Raw genomic sequence first — 17,560 nt, 5'->3', positions numbered from 1 at the left:
ACCTTATGGAAAAATACTCTGCCTTTACAAGAGGCCTACAGGCCTTGTAGATCACCTGAGTATAATGCAACAATTGAATTTGGTTTGTGTGTTTTAAACAAGAAGCCAAGACATTCACAGTTTGGAAGAGGTACCATTGCTTAACATAACTATACAATTAGCATGCTTTAATTACTTAATACTCAGAGAAGGAACAGAGCAAGAGGCACAGGGACCTTGAATCACTCTGCTGATAAATTACACAACCTAGCTTTCAGTTCTATTTGACGCCTCTAAGTATCCTGAATGTATACGAAGATAAAGCCTTGAAATTCAAAAGGTAAGTCATCATGACCTACATTTTAGATAAAAAAATCTCAGAACCCAAGATTATTCTAAACCAACTGGTACTTAATACTAAGTCATAGTGACTTACTAAGAGTAGGTCATGGTGGCCTACTTATGTACTTTTCAGTACTCATAATACGAGGACCCAAGATGCAACAACTGACGAAGTTTGACGATTCTAAATCAATTAATGTCTAAAATGTTTCATTATAACTATAAAATTTCCAACGTAGGTCACAGTGACCTACTTTTCAGTTTACATACTTTGAGGACCCAAGATGCATCAACTGACACAGTGTAATGATTCTAAGCCAATATGTACCTGAAAAAAATATTTAATCAGATCACAGAGACCTACTTTTCAGCTGACGTACTACTCCAAGCACCAAGAGACATCAACCAACAAAGTTTGGTGACTCTACAAAGATTAGTACCCGAAAATATTTAAATATAGCCATAAAATCCCAAAAGTAGGTCAGAATAACCTACAATTAAGTCGACATACAACGAGGACATAAGCTGCATCAACTTTCAAAGTTTGATAATTCTTAAACCAAATTAGAACTGATATATTTGTCTACTTTTCAGTCAACAAACTGATGTTTGGTGTTTCCAAGCCATTTACCGTGTAAGTGGAAATTTAGCGAGAGGCAATTTTAGCGAATTGACCTTATCAATTGGTACTTTAATCTTAGCGAGATGTAATTTTCGCGATTTTAAAATGCTCACTATAGAAGCTATTACAGATAAAATGCAATTAATTTTTAGCGATATTAAATTTTAGCGATCTCAACTCCCTACCCAATAATGCCAAAATTAAATCCTCCCTAAATATTCTGCTTATACGATAGTACCTAAAGTTAAAAAGGCGATTCAAAATGACAGACATCTAATTTTCTAATAATGCCTTATTAATATTTTTCAGATTTAAGAAATAATGCGTGAATAGGTTACTGAACATAATGCAACTAAAAAATGATACAAGAACACTAATTCAGTTGTTTAAATTTGTTTAAAGATAGTTTATAATTACACAATAAATTTAAGTTTAAATTTGAAAGCTGTATTAATTAGTTCAAGATGGCAATTCAAAATGGTGAACACTCGAATTTCGCAAAATACTCAAACTGTTTATAATTCTGTCTCGTTTTGCAGAAAATAAAATGAAACAAACTACAGTTTACTTATCTATATTAATAGAATATTGTTTAAAAAAAAGTATTGAATAAAACTTTGAAGACATTGTTGTTAATTAAAACCATGATTTTTATGACACGGATCTTTGTTTTATGACTTCTCTTATTAAGGCAAACTTTTGACGACATCCACCAAGAACTTTCAGCTTATTTATATTCCAATCTTTTATTAATGTTTATTTCAAAAGACTCCAATATAAATCAAATTGTCTTTCTAAATATACATGCAATAAATCTAGAAAACGAATTATTTTCTTATCACTAGTCTAAGTTCACTTCAGTTTGTCAAACATGTGAATTAAGATACTGATGTCAAAAAGGATGAACATGTATGATACAAGCTTACATTTTCAAAACTTCATGGACTGACCCAAAGAAGGAGATGTGCCAGTTTATATTGACTATGGACTGGTTTCAACAACCCCTTGCTTTTGAGTTTTGACTATTCTTTCTACTCTGTACACAAAAACGATACACATTTTGAATAATTGATAGTGTATCAAACCCCATCAAGCTTCCACACAAAAACAAGAGGCATGCTATCTATGTATTTTAATTTCAATAACACTAAAAACATGTTTCTTTACCAACAAAAATAACACTATGGTGTACAAAGTGTAAAAAATACATGTATGACTCGTCAATGATTTTAACATTCATAAATTCAGATACAAACTAGAAATATGTCCATAGGACATGAATGCCCCGCCGAGGATATATTAGTAAAGCAACATGAAAATTTGTATGTGTATAAAATTTGATCAGAATATCTTGAATAGTGATGCAGCTGAATTGCTTGTATGGAAAATATACGTCAGATCCAGCATCCGAAGCAAGTCTGGTAGTGTCCATCCCTAGATGCATCATCCATGCAAGTTTGGTTCAGGTAGGACTTTTAGTTACTTGGGAATGTAAATATAGGTCAGATCCAGAATCCGAAGAAAGTCTGGTAGTGTCCATCCCTAGATGTATCATCCATGCAAGTTTGGTTCAGGTAGGACTTATAGTTAATAGGTAATGAAAATATAGGTCAAATCCGACATCCGAAGCATGGCTGGTAGTGTCCATCCCTAGATGCATCATCCATGCAAGTTTGGTTCAGGCAGGGCTTATAGTTCCTTGGAAATGGACCTGCTCCAAAAACTTTAACCTGGTCACTCATCTGGAAAATGTAGGTCAGATCCAGCATCCGAAGCAAGTCCGGTAGTGTCCATCCTTAGATGCATCATCAATGCAAGTTTGGTCCAAGTAGGGCTTAAAGTTCCCTAGGAATGGACCTGCTTTAAAAACTTTAACCTGGTCACTCATCTGGAAAATGTAGGTCAGATCCAGCATCCGAAGCAAGTCTGGTAGTGTTCATCCCGAGATGCATCATCTGTGCAAGTTTGTATCAACATGTGAAGTTTGACAAGACCATTTTGAATGGTATGTTTAAAACTGAGCAAAACGCTAATTTAAGAAAAGTGAGGTCAAGGTCAAAGGAAAGGTCAAGGTCAAAAAATGTTGATGCAGTTGCATAGCTGTCATCAATATCTATCAGCATAAGAAGTTTGATGAAAATATCTTGGATAGTTTCTTTGAAACTTAGCTTTGAGCAGGACGGAAGGACGGAAGACAGACATGACAAACACTACATGCCCCGGCCATATTCATGGCGGGGCATAACAAATCTTTTTAATCACTGCAAGCACCTCTTAATATTTATATAAAAAAGACTTTATGTGTCAGTATACGGTACACTGTATGAAATTTTTTCTGTGCAAAATTTTTTTTTTTTAAATCAAACTAAATATCAACTCAAACTTATTTCTTTTAAAGGTTATAAAAAGTCTATCAAAATTAACAGTTGAGTATGGAACGCCGTCACTGCCTTATAGCAGAACACTACTATTGCATTGTGTCAACCTTCCATTACATTATGTCAACTCTTTATGACATTAACCCACCCTACTATTGCATTGTGCCAACCTTCCATTACATTATGTCAACTCTTTATGACATTAACCCACACTACTATTGCATTGTGTCAACCTTCCATTACATTATGTCAACTCTTTATGACATTAACCCACCCTACTATTGCATTGTGCCAACCTTCCATTACATTATGTCAACTCTTTATGACATTAACATACACTACTTTTGCATCGTGTTAACTTTCCTTTACATTATATCAACTCTTTATGACATTTACACATACTACAATTTTATTTCGTCAACTTGCATTTCGTTATGTTTACTTTTGATGACAATCTTAGTTTTTATTAACTGATGTGAAAAGCTCATGCCATACTGTGCGCACTCTTCTACATTATGTCGATTCACTATTACGTTATGCGAACGCGGGTATCCTCGGCCTTTATATGAGCATAACGTATTTTCCGCGTTCCGCAAGCACTAAAATGGCGGGAGAGAAAACTGTCGTAGAAGAGATTCTCAGCGATTTCGGAATGACATCTTTAAATGAAAACTTTAAGCGACAAATGATTGACAATCTTGAAACATGCAAAGCCTTAACACTGCGACTGTGAATTAAAGTCACGTCGAAATTCAATGGTGTTTACTTTAATCTGATAATTAAATAAATCAAATATTATGAGTCGTGCAGCAATCATTTTTTTCTTTTTATTTTGAATTTTTTTTTTTTTTTTTATAAAAGTCTTAAACTTTGTAGGACATTGCATTAGTTTCACTTTAAGTTTAGCTGAATTAAGTTGAAAACTTTTTTCTATAAAACTATAAAGCCTGAGAGCTTCTCCGCTTTCCGCCCTTGGTCTCCAACCATATACCGTCCCCCTTCCTTGTTCAAGATTCCCATATCTGCCACTGATATGTGCCCATGCATGCTTACTAAGGCATATTCAATTGATTTAGATGAGCGACTGATAGATTTTTGTAATAGAATTCTGGCCCTGGAATGATTAAAAAAAATTACTAACTCCAGTGACGTAGCATCATTTTTTTGAAAGAGGAGGTCAGCCAGTAAAAAAAATCATTTATTCGAAAAAAACTAGACAAGCCAAGAAAAAAAATGTCCAAGTCCGAAAATCCTATTTCGGGGAGAGTGGTCCAACTTCAATCAATCCTATTTTTTCCAGATATATTATATTACCTTTAGTGGACTATATTTCAACAAGAAGTGGGGGTGGGGGGGGCTGAACAGTTTCAATGAACATTACATTTTCTATAGTAAAGTTATGTCTGGGAAAAGAGGGGGGTTGATATTATGTGCCTGTAATTTTTCCTAATCAATCACGACCCCCCCCCCTTCTTACCAGTCATTAAAACACGGTCGTCAACATTTATTATATACTAGATATACAGCTTTGAGATAATGTAAATGTATTTTTGCATCAGGTAATGAACTTGGAATCCACATGATAAAGAGTTAACACAATATAAAGATATTTTTAAATCACATAAGAAAGAGTTGGCATAACGTTATAATATATCCACATCACGGTATGGAGTTTTGACATAATGTAATAACGTGTTAATATAATGTAAAGATATGTTCACATTATGTTATACACTTTTTACACCACGTAATAAAGCACTGACATAAAGGTGAGAAATGGTTCACCTCACATCATGATGCCCTCGCCGTAAAATAAAGATAAATCCATATCACGTAATAATACTTTGATATAATAGAAATATACACTCTCAAAAAGGAATGGGCTTTTGACTTCATGTGATGATAAGTTTAATTATAAAACACAATTTACTTGACGTAATGCAATTTTGACCTCACATATTAAAGAAATGAAATGATGTAAAGAAACATTCATTTCACGTAATAAAGTTTTAACACAATGTAAACACATTATCACTTCACATAATGAATTTTTTACTTCAAGTTATGAAGTGCTGACATAATGAAAGGAGTATTTACTTCATTTAATGCAGCATTGACATGATGTTAAGATATATTTTCATCATCCCATAAAAAATGGACATAACGTAAAGATATGTTCACATCACGTAATGATAAATTGACGTAATAAATGCATAGTTGTATGCTATAAGGCAGTGATGGCGTTCCATAGTTGAGCAACTAAATGGAAGTAAGATGCAACATAAAAGTGCCATTCTTGAATGTGGGAATTAATGTTCATACACTTGCGAAAACACAATTTCAGTCAAAGGGAAGTAACTCATATTACATCACTATTTAATAGTGAACTCATTTCCAATGTCATGTTTAGTTTTTAATCGTGAAGCCTTGACATTGTGAAGACCATACCAATAAAGTATTCATAAAAACATATCGTAATTTACCCAGCATTATATTCATAAAATACTATAATATTAAAGTGGCAATATCACGCATCTCTTCAAAAACAGACTTGTTAAAATTTTCCTATAGGATTTGGAATTTTTTTCATACTCATAAATGTATACACTTTCAGAAAATTACAAATTTTATAAGTAAATAATTCTGATTATTTCATTAAAGTTAATAATTATTTATGGTACATAAATATATACATCGCAACGTGTTCGAAGTTCCACATTCCATGCTATACACGCACATGACGCATGCGTATAGTTTTCATAAACAAAACAGCATGGTAAGAGAGGGAAGCCCATTGCTACATTGACAAAGTTGATCAAAACAAAAAACGAAACCAAAAATAGGGCTTGAAATTTAAAAGCAACTTTCCTGACAAAAATTTAGTTGGGAAATTAATATAATACATTGGATGAAGAAGAAACGGGATCACTGCGACACTCACGTAGGGCTCTCGAAGGTTTTACCCTACAGGTTTGTTGATATACATGGTATCATTTCTCGTCTCTCCATGACTTTCAAAGAAAAAAAGTGTATATTCAACGTTAAAATGCATTTTTTACATATAAAATTTATTGCCATTTGAAGTGAAAATTTTATTGGAACTACAGAAAGGTATTATGTTTGACATTTTGCCGCGATGACGTATGATTTGGTGGATTTTCCTTTCCTGCACCCCAATACACAAAACGTCAACATTTGTACTTAATCATGTTAAATTCATCTGAATGCAGACTAAAATGTTAACTATTATTAAATTACCGGAGAGTTATGATATTTTAATTCTGAGAATTGCTTTTACCTAATATCCCTACATTGTATGCACGTGTCATTTTAGAATTCACGTGGTACAAGTAAACAGAGATAAACAGAGCTAACTTGTACGACCCTTGATTTTCCGGCAGATTCTAATTACGTCAATTTTGTGTGAGGAGAGAATATTTATTTTTCTCAAACTGCTTACTTCAACTTTTTACTTTATTACTTGATGATATATTTGGTAAATGTGAATGAAAAAGCACACGATTTGCAGCCGTATTGCCGCTTTAAATACAGTCAAACCACGTTATCAAATGACTCAATGAGTAAAAATACTTATCAGATATCATAGGATTCCAGATACTTAGAATAAAAAACAAAAAGAAGCAGTGGCGGGAAGATCCAACTCACTTTAGACATATCCATGGTGTTTGAGAAATTGGATGTTCAAGAAACCAAAGTTCAATTGTGTCTAATTTTACACTCCTCCAACTCTTGCTGACCCTCGTACAATGGCACTGTATATGACATCTGTTCATAATAGCTTTTGAAGTCAGTCAAAACTTGTACACAAAAGGTCTATAGTATCTACACATATTTTTTTCTCTCTATATAATACATCTATTAAAAATTCCTGTATACAAATATGTACTAGATAATAAATATATCACAGGTATTGGAAACAAAAGACTTCTCAGAACTACAGTGCAATACATTTACAAATACTTGTATCACATTCAAGTACTTGGCAGAAATCTTACAATATGTTTTTATGTCTGACTATATCAAAACAATTTCAAACTCTCCTTAAATTTATAAGTTTAATTTCATAAAATTTTAGGTGATAAAAAATCATGCATGATAAACAGAATAACTGCAGTCTTAATTACATTGACGAGATTGGTACATGTATTACAGCTGTTAAAGTATAAATTTTTTGCAGGAAAACCTTTAAAAAATTCGTAAAAATATGACTTTTTTAAAAGATAGTGTATACAATGTAAGGATAAAAATATATCTGTGAAATAAAACACATAGCTTCTTTTCCAGTTTTGGTGCGACCGAAATCATAATGATTTCCATAATGAATTCGATTTTTCATTTTATTTATTTCATCATTTCACTAAAACTGAATATTTTTCTCATTATTAATTTTAAAAAAAGTTTCTTAATTCTTATTCAAATGACATGTAACAAAATGATAAGGAAGATGACATCTTCTAGTAACATTTCTTTAATATTTTCTGGAAAAAGTCCAGGACCCTGTTAGAAAAAATATGAATTCTTTTCAAACAATCTATTGCATTTTGTAGCAAACAAAAACAATACTATGCCCATTGAAACTATTACTTAAATCTGAGTTAATATGGAAATGGACAATGCGGCTATAAGACACTGAAATGAATGCCTTAGCAATAGAGACTGCTGATGACTTTAAAAAAAACACACACACAGACACACAAGCAGATCAATTCTAAACTCTCACCTTTTAAATGTCACATTTTCGCAAGTAAAAGTAACCAGCAAGTCACAGTGATTATCTTAACCAATACGGTACACCCCTACTAATGTGTTCGGAACTTTTTATTTTTCGGTGTTCTGCAAATTATAAAACCCGATGAGTTCAGAGTAGCTCTAGCAGTGGCTCGGGCGAGAGTTAGCGAGATTTTAGCGAGATAGGGTAAATTAATCACGGAAATGTGGCTAGGAAGTGACTAGCAGGTGGAGGCATGGTAAACAGAAAAGTTATGGTGCGTTTCAGTTTTTACCACCCTAGAATAAGTTGATAATGTCTGTAGAAATGTACTTCAATCAATCGATCTCCTTTACATTCATTAAAACTTAAATAAGTATTCTCTATGATACAATTTTCTGCTGTTATGAATTAAATTTTTTTTTGACAAATATTTTTACATGGAAACAGGGACTATATTTTTTGGATTCAGATTAGCAAATGAGGCATCAGCATGATTTTAAAAGACCAATGAGCTGAATGAGTTTTGCATTATGGGTTACTACTAGTACTACAGGAATTTTATGCTTGAAAGAAATCTAATGGTAAATGAAAAGCATTTTTAAAAGTATTATTTTCATGCTCATAATGACAAACAATTCATTTATTACTATTTATTATTTATTTATTATTATTTATCTTTGTATTTTGTTTTCTCTAATTTTTGCCGAAAAGAATAAGATATATTGTTATTTTAACACCCCCTCCTTTAGCCACCCTTTTTCTGTTGTAAATCATGAAAGTCTTTCAGAGAGATCTGGAAGCATTTATTACACGACATGTTTTCAACAGAAACAGTCTATAGCAATATCATGTTTACTGCCAATTTTATTTATAAAACCGGTTCTACCCTATAACCTTTGAATAGATCAACCTAAACCACGTGTCTTGAATTTAAATCACAATAACATTAATAGGGGTGCGGTAGATAAACTGGCCATCCGTTCTTGTACAATTGATGACTAGCGTCCATTTTGCCTGGAATTCAGTGTTAGAATGTGGGTAGCCTCCAGAAGAGCCACAGCGAGTTGTGAGACATATTCCCTGAGACGATTTGTTTGTGTTTTGAGCTCACTAGTGACTCCTTCATCCTTGGAATGCATGGTACTCACTACCAGAAATGCCTAATTCCTTGACAAACTATAGTGTTCAAACTGCAAAACTTCAAGAAAGCAAAAACAAGAGCTCATGGACCTGTTCACCTGAGTATTCAACTTTGGCCTGCTGTACCTTCTTCACCTGATTCCCCCTTGTAATAGCTACTGTGGCCCCACTTTACCCCTAGGTGTCAGGATTTGAACAAATTAGAATCTACACTACCTCAGGATGCTACCACTTAAATATCAGCATTTATGGCCCTTTGGTTCTAGAAAAGAAGAATTAAAGACATTTTCTACATATTTCAAAATTGGATTCCCTGTTGTGGTCCTGCCTTGCCCCCGGGGTTATGATTAAAAACATTTGGAATCTACACTACCCCTGGATGCTTCCATATAAGTTTTAGCTTTTCTGGTCCAGTTATTTTTTAGATGATTCATTGATGGTATGTTGTTTAACGTCCCTCTCAAGAATTTTTCATTCATATGGAAACCACTTGCCGATGTCAGAGCAACAAATTTTGTCCTATGCTCGCCACTCAGGGCCATTGAGCAGTGAGGGATCGTGCCAGCACCTACTGCGACATGGGAGCTCAGTTTTAGTCTTATCTGATGGATCGGTCTCCACATCCCCCGGTGGGATTTGAACCTGCGACGCAAGGATGACTCCTTACCTTAAAATCCAAGAACATTGCAATTTCATTAAGCCAGGACGACTCTAAAGCAGACGCTCTAACCATTGCGCCACGCTGGCGACGTGGTTCTTGAGAGGGAGATTTTTTATACCCCCGATTGAAAAGTAGGAGGGTATTCTGTAATGGGTATGTCCGTCCGTCCGTCTAGCTGTCTAGCTGTCCGTCCGTCTGTCTGTTATGCTAGGGGTACACATCTCTTATCAGCAACTCCTCTTATACCACAGAGTGAAATTTAATAAAACTTTCACAGAATCTTTATCACATACTTCCATTGTGCACCTCCTACTTTACTTTTTGATACGACACATATTATGGGTTTCCCGGCCACAGCAAAACATGGACTTTGCCATTATAACCATATGGGTGGCGGGGGGTATCATTTAGTGAGCTCATTGCTCACAGTACCTCTAGTTTCTACATATTTCAATGTAGAACTGGGATTCCCTATTGTGACCCCATCCTACCCTCATGAATCATGATGTGAACAATTTAAAATCTACTATACCCCAGGATGCTTTCACCTAAGTTTCAGCTTTTCTGACACAGTGGTTCTCGAGAAGAAGATTTTTAATGACCCCACCCTATTTTTGTCTTTTCTTGAATAGATTTCGCACCGTGATCGGGAGGTCGTGAGATCGCATCTCGGCCGCGACCGACCTAGTCGTTAAAATGGGAAGCAACTGTTCCTTCGCCATCCGCCCGGCACTTTGAAGTGAAAGTTGCCGGTCCTTCGGATGAGACCTTAAAAGCCGAGGCCCCGTGTCAGCAGCAGGCGTTGGCACGATAAAGATCCCTCACTGCTCAATGGCCCTAAGTGTCGAGTAAAGGTCAAAATTTGAAGCCCTTCACCGGCATACGGTGACGTCTCCATATGAGTAAAAAATTTTCGGGAGGGACGATATTAAACAATATACAATCAATCAATCAATCTTGACAAGATTTGCTTAATTTACAGCATATTTTCATCCTTGTATAAAAGTTTGGTGAGAATCTGCGCAGTGGTTATTGAGAAGACTAGATTTTTTGGCAACCAGTACTTTTTTGGCTAATAAGAGCTAGCTAAAAAATACACATAATTATATATCTTTTATAAGAAATTTTGAATAATTTTGTAAAATAAATTTGTTTACTTTATAACATATTTTTCCTGTAATAACATACTATATTTAACACAATTATTCATCTGATGCTAAAGTACAGTTGTACATGGGAGATTTAAATCTATATTTATCACCACCAAGGAAGTAAATTACAAATCTCGTCTGAGTATCGACTAAAATCTCACTCCGACATTCCAAAGTTTGTTGACAGATAAGATATATACATTTAGAGGTCATTTGTTTCAAAAGTAAGTACCTGGGATTCCTGCAGACATGAAATTCAATTTTTTCTGGAAAAGGGCATTTTGCTTACTCAAGTCCTATTCGTCTAAGATAATCCAAAATTTAATGCTACAGAATAGTTTACAAACTGTACTCCTTTATGGGGGCATTCCATTTCAGTCTGACTTTATTCAGACAACTAAAATACAAAAATATATCATTTTCTGAAGATGATTTTAGTTTAACTTAAACAATTAAAATCAATATGTAAAACTGTTCTAATTTTGAAATCCATATGTATGTCACAAACTTTTCAATGTTAATTTCAGATGGCACTATCCGAACCGAAAATTCCAGACACTCCTCAACATTATCTAAAGTGCGATATTAAAAATTGTGATGGTCATTGTGAATTTTACTGCAATTCCTGTCATCAACAGATGTGTAAACAATGCAGAGACCAACATCTGAAGATTTCAGAAAATAAGAACCATGAGATGGTCCTTTACCAGCAACGTAAACGACAACTTCCTGTGGAGAAATGCAAGATCCACCCCACTAAAGATATAGATATTCTCTGCAAGGAATGCAATACCCCTTTATGTTCAAAGTGTGCTACAATGCAAGAACACCAGGGGCATGGTTTAGTGATTTAGAAACTATCTACACAGATAAATTTGAACTGTGCCTAAAGGAAATCTCTAATATCCATAATTATTTCATTCCTACATCACATGATGTACAGAGAGAAGTTCAGGAAGATGCCATAGAAGTTAAACAGATCATGGACAGTATCCGGACAACCATGAAGGCTGATGCTGAATCTCTCAAAAGCATGGTGGACACAGTTCTCTCAGAAAATATGGAGGAATTGAACCAAATAGAGAAGTCATTACTGGAGAAATTAAAGAGCCAAGAGAAGACATTTGATGATTATATTACATATCTCAGTGACCTTGTAAAAGAGTTCCATGGTTACTTGTCATCTACTAAGCTTACTAACTTCACAATTAAACTTCCAGAGAACTTACAAATAAAATCCATACCAGAAACCATAAAACCTGTCACACCAGAATTTTCTTCTGCTCAATACAGCAAAAAAGATGTCGCTAAATTACTAGGGAAAATAACTGAAACAAGTAGAATGGAAAAATTAAGAAGAGTAAAGCCCATGGAAATTGCATCTTTTTCTACATCAATGAAATCTGCAAGTGAACAGACAAAACAAGATAAAGACGTGAAATGTGACAAGAAACAAACAATGTCTCTATCTGCCTCTGTCACCAAGGTCAGGGAGTTCAATGTACCTGGTGTTGATGGTGTATACCATGTATCACTAGATCACTCAGATAGACTCTGGATCAGTGACAGTAAGGGTAATCTTGCCCAAACAGATCTACAGGGCAATGTGATACATATGATAAAAACCAGTGGCGGAAATGAAGGTTATCACACAGTCACACAGGACAGGGATCTGATCTTTACAGAAAAAGACAAGAAAGTCATCAACAGGATAACACAGGGTAATAATATCACTGAATTCATTAAAACTGGAGACTGGACACCATACAGCATACACTCCTCCCACATTAACGGGGACTTACTGGTTGGGATGATGTGTGGGTTTGGAGAGGGTGAAATCACCAGGTACAACAAGTCAGGAAAAACATTACAGAACATACAGAGGGATAACAAAGGACAGGGACTGTATGGTTATCCACACTACATCACAGAAAACATCAATGGAGATATCTGTACATCAGACTATTGTGCAGACGCAGTAGTGGTGGTGAACAAATCAGGACAACACAGATTCTCGTACGGAGGTCAGGAGTCAGTGTTTCATCCCTATGGAATCTGTACCGATGTCCTCGGTCACATACTGGTGGTTGATCACTACAGTAAGAAAGTTTACCTCCTTGATCAGGATGGTCAGTTCTTGTCTTCATTACTCACACAACAACAAGGGGTACAAATACCCCGCAGTGTGTGTGTGGATGATAAGAACAATCTCTATCTGGGACAAAATGCCACAAACACACTGACAGTGTACAAGTATCTGAAGTATCTGAAGTGATTATAATTCTATCACTTGTATATACCATAATTATAAAACTTAAATTTGTGATTTCCAGCATAGACATGCAGATCCTGAATAGTGTTCCTTCTATTGAACATTATACCGAACAAATTATACATATTGTAAATTAATTTCAATGGAAAACATTGTATAAACACTTCTTTGGATTCGGAATTAAGTAATCTGTCTATTGTTCTATATATGTATAAATGGTGACAAAATATGGATCAATTTACATTAAAAACAGTTTAATTGAAATGCTTATACTCAGTAATTAATTTATACTTACCGTGAAGTGATTTAATTTTAATACTGATGCTTTTAAAACATATTGTTATCTTATATAAATATAAAATGATTTTGAATAACACCATACATGTGATAAATTTTAGACACAAATCCTGTACTGTACAGTAGTCTTTGAAATGCTAGACTGAAAATACTGTACATTGTTCATCAAAAAAGTGTACAAAAATTTATTTTAAGAGGGTATTTATATATATATATAAATTTTGAGTCAATGACAAGGTGTTCCACTGCAAGCAGTGTAAAAGGTACTTGGACACAAATTTGACGTCAATATTTTTTGTATAATACTACGACATATACATTTTAATAGCATTTCACACAAAAATTAATTCAAAATCTTATTTCATTTAAAAGTTATTAAAACTTCAAATTTTTTGGCGGGTTTGATTGACATATCCTTGCACTTTCACAAATTTTAACCTTATTGTTAATCCTAAGGAAAAGAGGCAATTTTGTTGTGTATTAATGAGAAATATTAAAACTTTTATCGAGAAAAATAATTTTATTCAGAGTAGAAATGTTAGAAAGCAAAACTCCTTCACAAGTATCGTCATTCCGAACTAAGAGTTGCGTACAGAGTTTGCAAATCGAGCACACTCATGATATATACACAGTTTTTGTAAACAGGGCACCAGTTCTGTTTTTGTTGATGTCTATAATTCACCGGATGCGTTCAATCGTCAAAGTCTGCTTACCACAACTGCACGGAGTGACAATATATTGCATGTTTGTTTTGCTTTCGAACATGTCTACTCTGAATTTTCTGGATTATAGTATTAAATATTTTTCATTTATACAAAACGAGATTGCCACTCTTCCTAAGGATTAAGTTTAAAATTAATTTGTGAAAGTGCAAGGATATGTCAATCAAACCCGCCAAAAAATTTGAAATTTTAATATCTTTTATATGAAATAAGATTTTTAATTAATTTTTGTGTGAAATGCTATTAAAACATATAAGTCGTAATATATAGAGAAAATAATAACTTCAAATCTGGTTCCAAGTACCTTTAAATGTAATTACTCATTTCAAGAAACTATTGCGGCTTTTAGAATTTCAGCAATCCCTATGGTCAATGCTGAACTTGGTAAAAGGACTAGTACAGTGTTTAATGCACGAGTCTGGTCAACTTAATTCATTTACATTTTCTAATAATTCAAAAAGCATTTTTCTTCCTTTGTGTTAGACTGGACAATACTTAAGCCTTAGCAGAGAAAAAGTCAAAGATTAAAATTCGTGTTGCTGTCACACAGTTGCGCTGTTAGATTATATTGTTTCTCTTTGAAATGTTGCCGCATGGCACAGTGCTTAGAGAGAGTATGCTGCTCTAGAGTCGCAAAGTAAGGAGTTGATCCTAACTTGGCAGGTTTGAATACCTCTGTAGGACGTCTAGACCGGTCGTTCGGATGAGACTGTTTAAACCGAGGTCCTGTGTCGCAGTATGAGGTGCTGGCACGAGAAAGATCCCACCCAGCTCAATGGCCCAAAGTGCCGAGCATAGAAAAAATTTGAAAATTTGCAGTGGAAAAAACTTTATAAGGGTCTTATGGAAAAAAAAATAGTCTGCCTTTACCAGAGGCCGATAGGCCTTATATATCACCTGAGTATGATGCAACAACTTTTCTACAATTGAATTTGGTTTGTGTTTTAAACAAGAAACCATGATATTCACAATTTTGAAAGAGGCACTATTGCTCAACTGAATATATACTTAGCAAGCTTTAATTTCTTAATACTACAAGGCAGAGAAGGAACAAAACAAGAGGCACAGGGAGCTTGAATCACTCTTCTGGTAAATTGTACAACCTATCACTGCTAATTGAAGCCTCTAAGTATCCGGAGTGTATATTAAGATAAAGCTTTTAAATTCAAAGGGTAAGTCATCATGACCTTCATTTTAGATCAAACACTCTGAGAACCCAAGATGATTCAAAACAAATTAATATATACCTAAGACATTTCATAGTACTAAGTAACCTACTAAGAGTAGCTCATAGTGACAGACTCATCTAACTTTCAGTACACATACTACGAGGACAGAAGATGCAACAACTGACAAAGTTTGACGATTTTAAGCCAGTTTATACCTAAAATTCACATGCACCTGACGTTACTTATTTTTCTTCCAATAAAAAAATATATACTCTTACCTAATGTGTTTATTATTAGGTAAGGGTATATTTTTTTTATTAAAAGAAAAATAAGAAACACCAGGTGCCTTTGCTAAAGTGTTTCATTATAACCATAAAATTTCCAAAGTAGGTCACAGTGACCTTCTTTTCAGTTGACATACTTTGAGGACGCAAGATGCATCAACTGACACAGTGTAATGATTCTAAGCCAATATGTACCTGAAAACATATTTAATCAGATCACAGAGACCTACTTTTCAGCTGACGTAATCCAAGCACCAAAATACATCAATCAACAAAGTTTGACGACTCTAAACAGATTAGTACCCGAAAACATTTACATATAGCCATAAAATCCCAAACGTAGGTCAGAATAACCTACATTTAAGTCGACATAAACCGAGGACATAACCTACATCAACTTACAAAGTTTGATAATTCTTAACCAGGTTAGTACTGATATATTTAAAATGGGTCACAGTAACCTACTTTTCAGTCAACAAACACTTGCGTTTCTGGTGTTTTAAAGTCAGTTAGTACCTTAAGTCAAAAAGGTGATTCAAAATTAAATGGCTGAAATCTCACTGTACTAAAAGCAAAGGAAAGTAACTCATTTCACATCACTATTTAATAGTGAACTCATTTCCAATGTCATGTTTAGTTTTAATCATGAAGCCTTAAAATTGTGAAGACAATATGAATAAAGTATAAATATGAACATAATTTACCAAAAATTTTATTCATAAGATACTAAAATATTTAAATACAGTCAAACCTTTTTATCTCAAACAAAAATGTTTACAATACTTATATCAGATATAGGATTCAAGATACTTAGAATAAAATACATAAACACCAGTGATCAGAAGTTCTGACTCACTTTAGATATATTCATGGTGTTTGAGAAATTGATGTTCAAGATACCAAAGTTCAATTGTGTTTAAGGTATCCGATCCATAATCGCCTCAGATTCAATAAAACTAAACGCATAACAGATATCGATTGGCTGAATACTGAGTACATATGTATATCGAGACATAATCTTTATCTTTTAGTCTCAATATGTATTGTAAGAGCATTAATTTGTCCTATTTTTTTTTATCTTGACCAGTCCTTGAATAGTTATGCCCCTTTGCTCTTCAATCAATAATTCATTTTTATTAAAAAAAATCTATCTGTAAAATTATTTTTTAATCATTTTTCTATTCCTAATAATTATATGCATCTTTTAACTAAAGCATTCTTTTTATTCATAGTACACTGTATTTAAATTTTTATTAAAAAAATAACTGCTCCCATAGACCTCAATGCATTCTTAATTAATATTTATTACTGATCAAGTAATTATATTTTTGAACATTTCTCCTGTTAAATTCTTTTCTATATAAACTGCTTTGAATTACATGTAGAGTCTCTAATACTGGATGGATATTCAAGATTAGAAAATATTATCTTTTAATGGATCGGATACCTTAATTTTAACCTCCTCGAAATCTTGATATGACCCTCATACAATGACACAGTATATGACAGGTACAGCGTATTCATAATAGCTTATGATGTCAATCACAACTTATACACAAAAGGTCTACAGTATCTAGTACTATCTACACATATTTTTTTTCTTTTTTTAACTAAACAATTTTTAAAAAATGCTTGTAAACAAATACCAGATAAAATATTTATCACAGATATTGGAAACCAGAAACTACTCAGAACTTAGTGTATTACATCTGTTTCTCTGACCAAATACTAAATTGTCACATTCAAGTACTTGTTCTTGAAAGTAGACTCCCAATATGCTTTTGCATCTGACCAATAATCCCACCTTAAAT

At 33.8% G+C, this 17,560-nt stretch overlaps 1 pseudogene; it reads left to right on the top strand.

Moving 5' to 3' along the window:
* Positions 1-11,191: 11,191 nt before the first annotated feature.
* LOC134228680 (uncharacterized) lies at positions 11,192-13,280 on the top strand (annotated as a pseudogene).
* Positions 13,281-17,560: the final 4,280 nt, after the last annotated feature.

Source organism: Saccostrea cucullata, unplaced genomic scaffold (assembly GCF_032062105.1).
Source record: "Saccostrea cucullata isolate Sc308-1 unplaced genomic scaffold, CSIRO_AGI_Scuc_v1 ctg7507, whole genome shotgun sequence".
NCBI lineage: Eukaryota > Metazoa > Mollusca > Bivalvia > Ostreida > Ostreidae > Saccostrea > Saccostrea cuccullata.
This window is presented reverse-complemented; position numbering and strand designations above follow the sequence as displayed.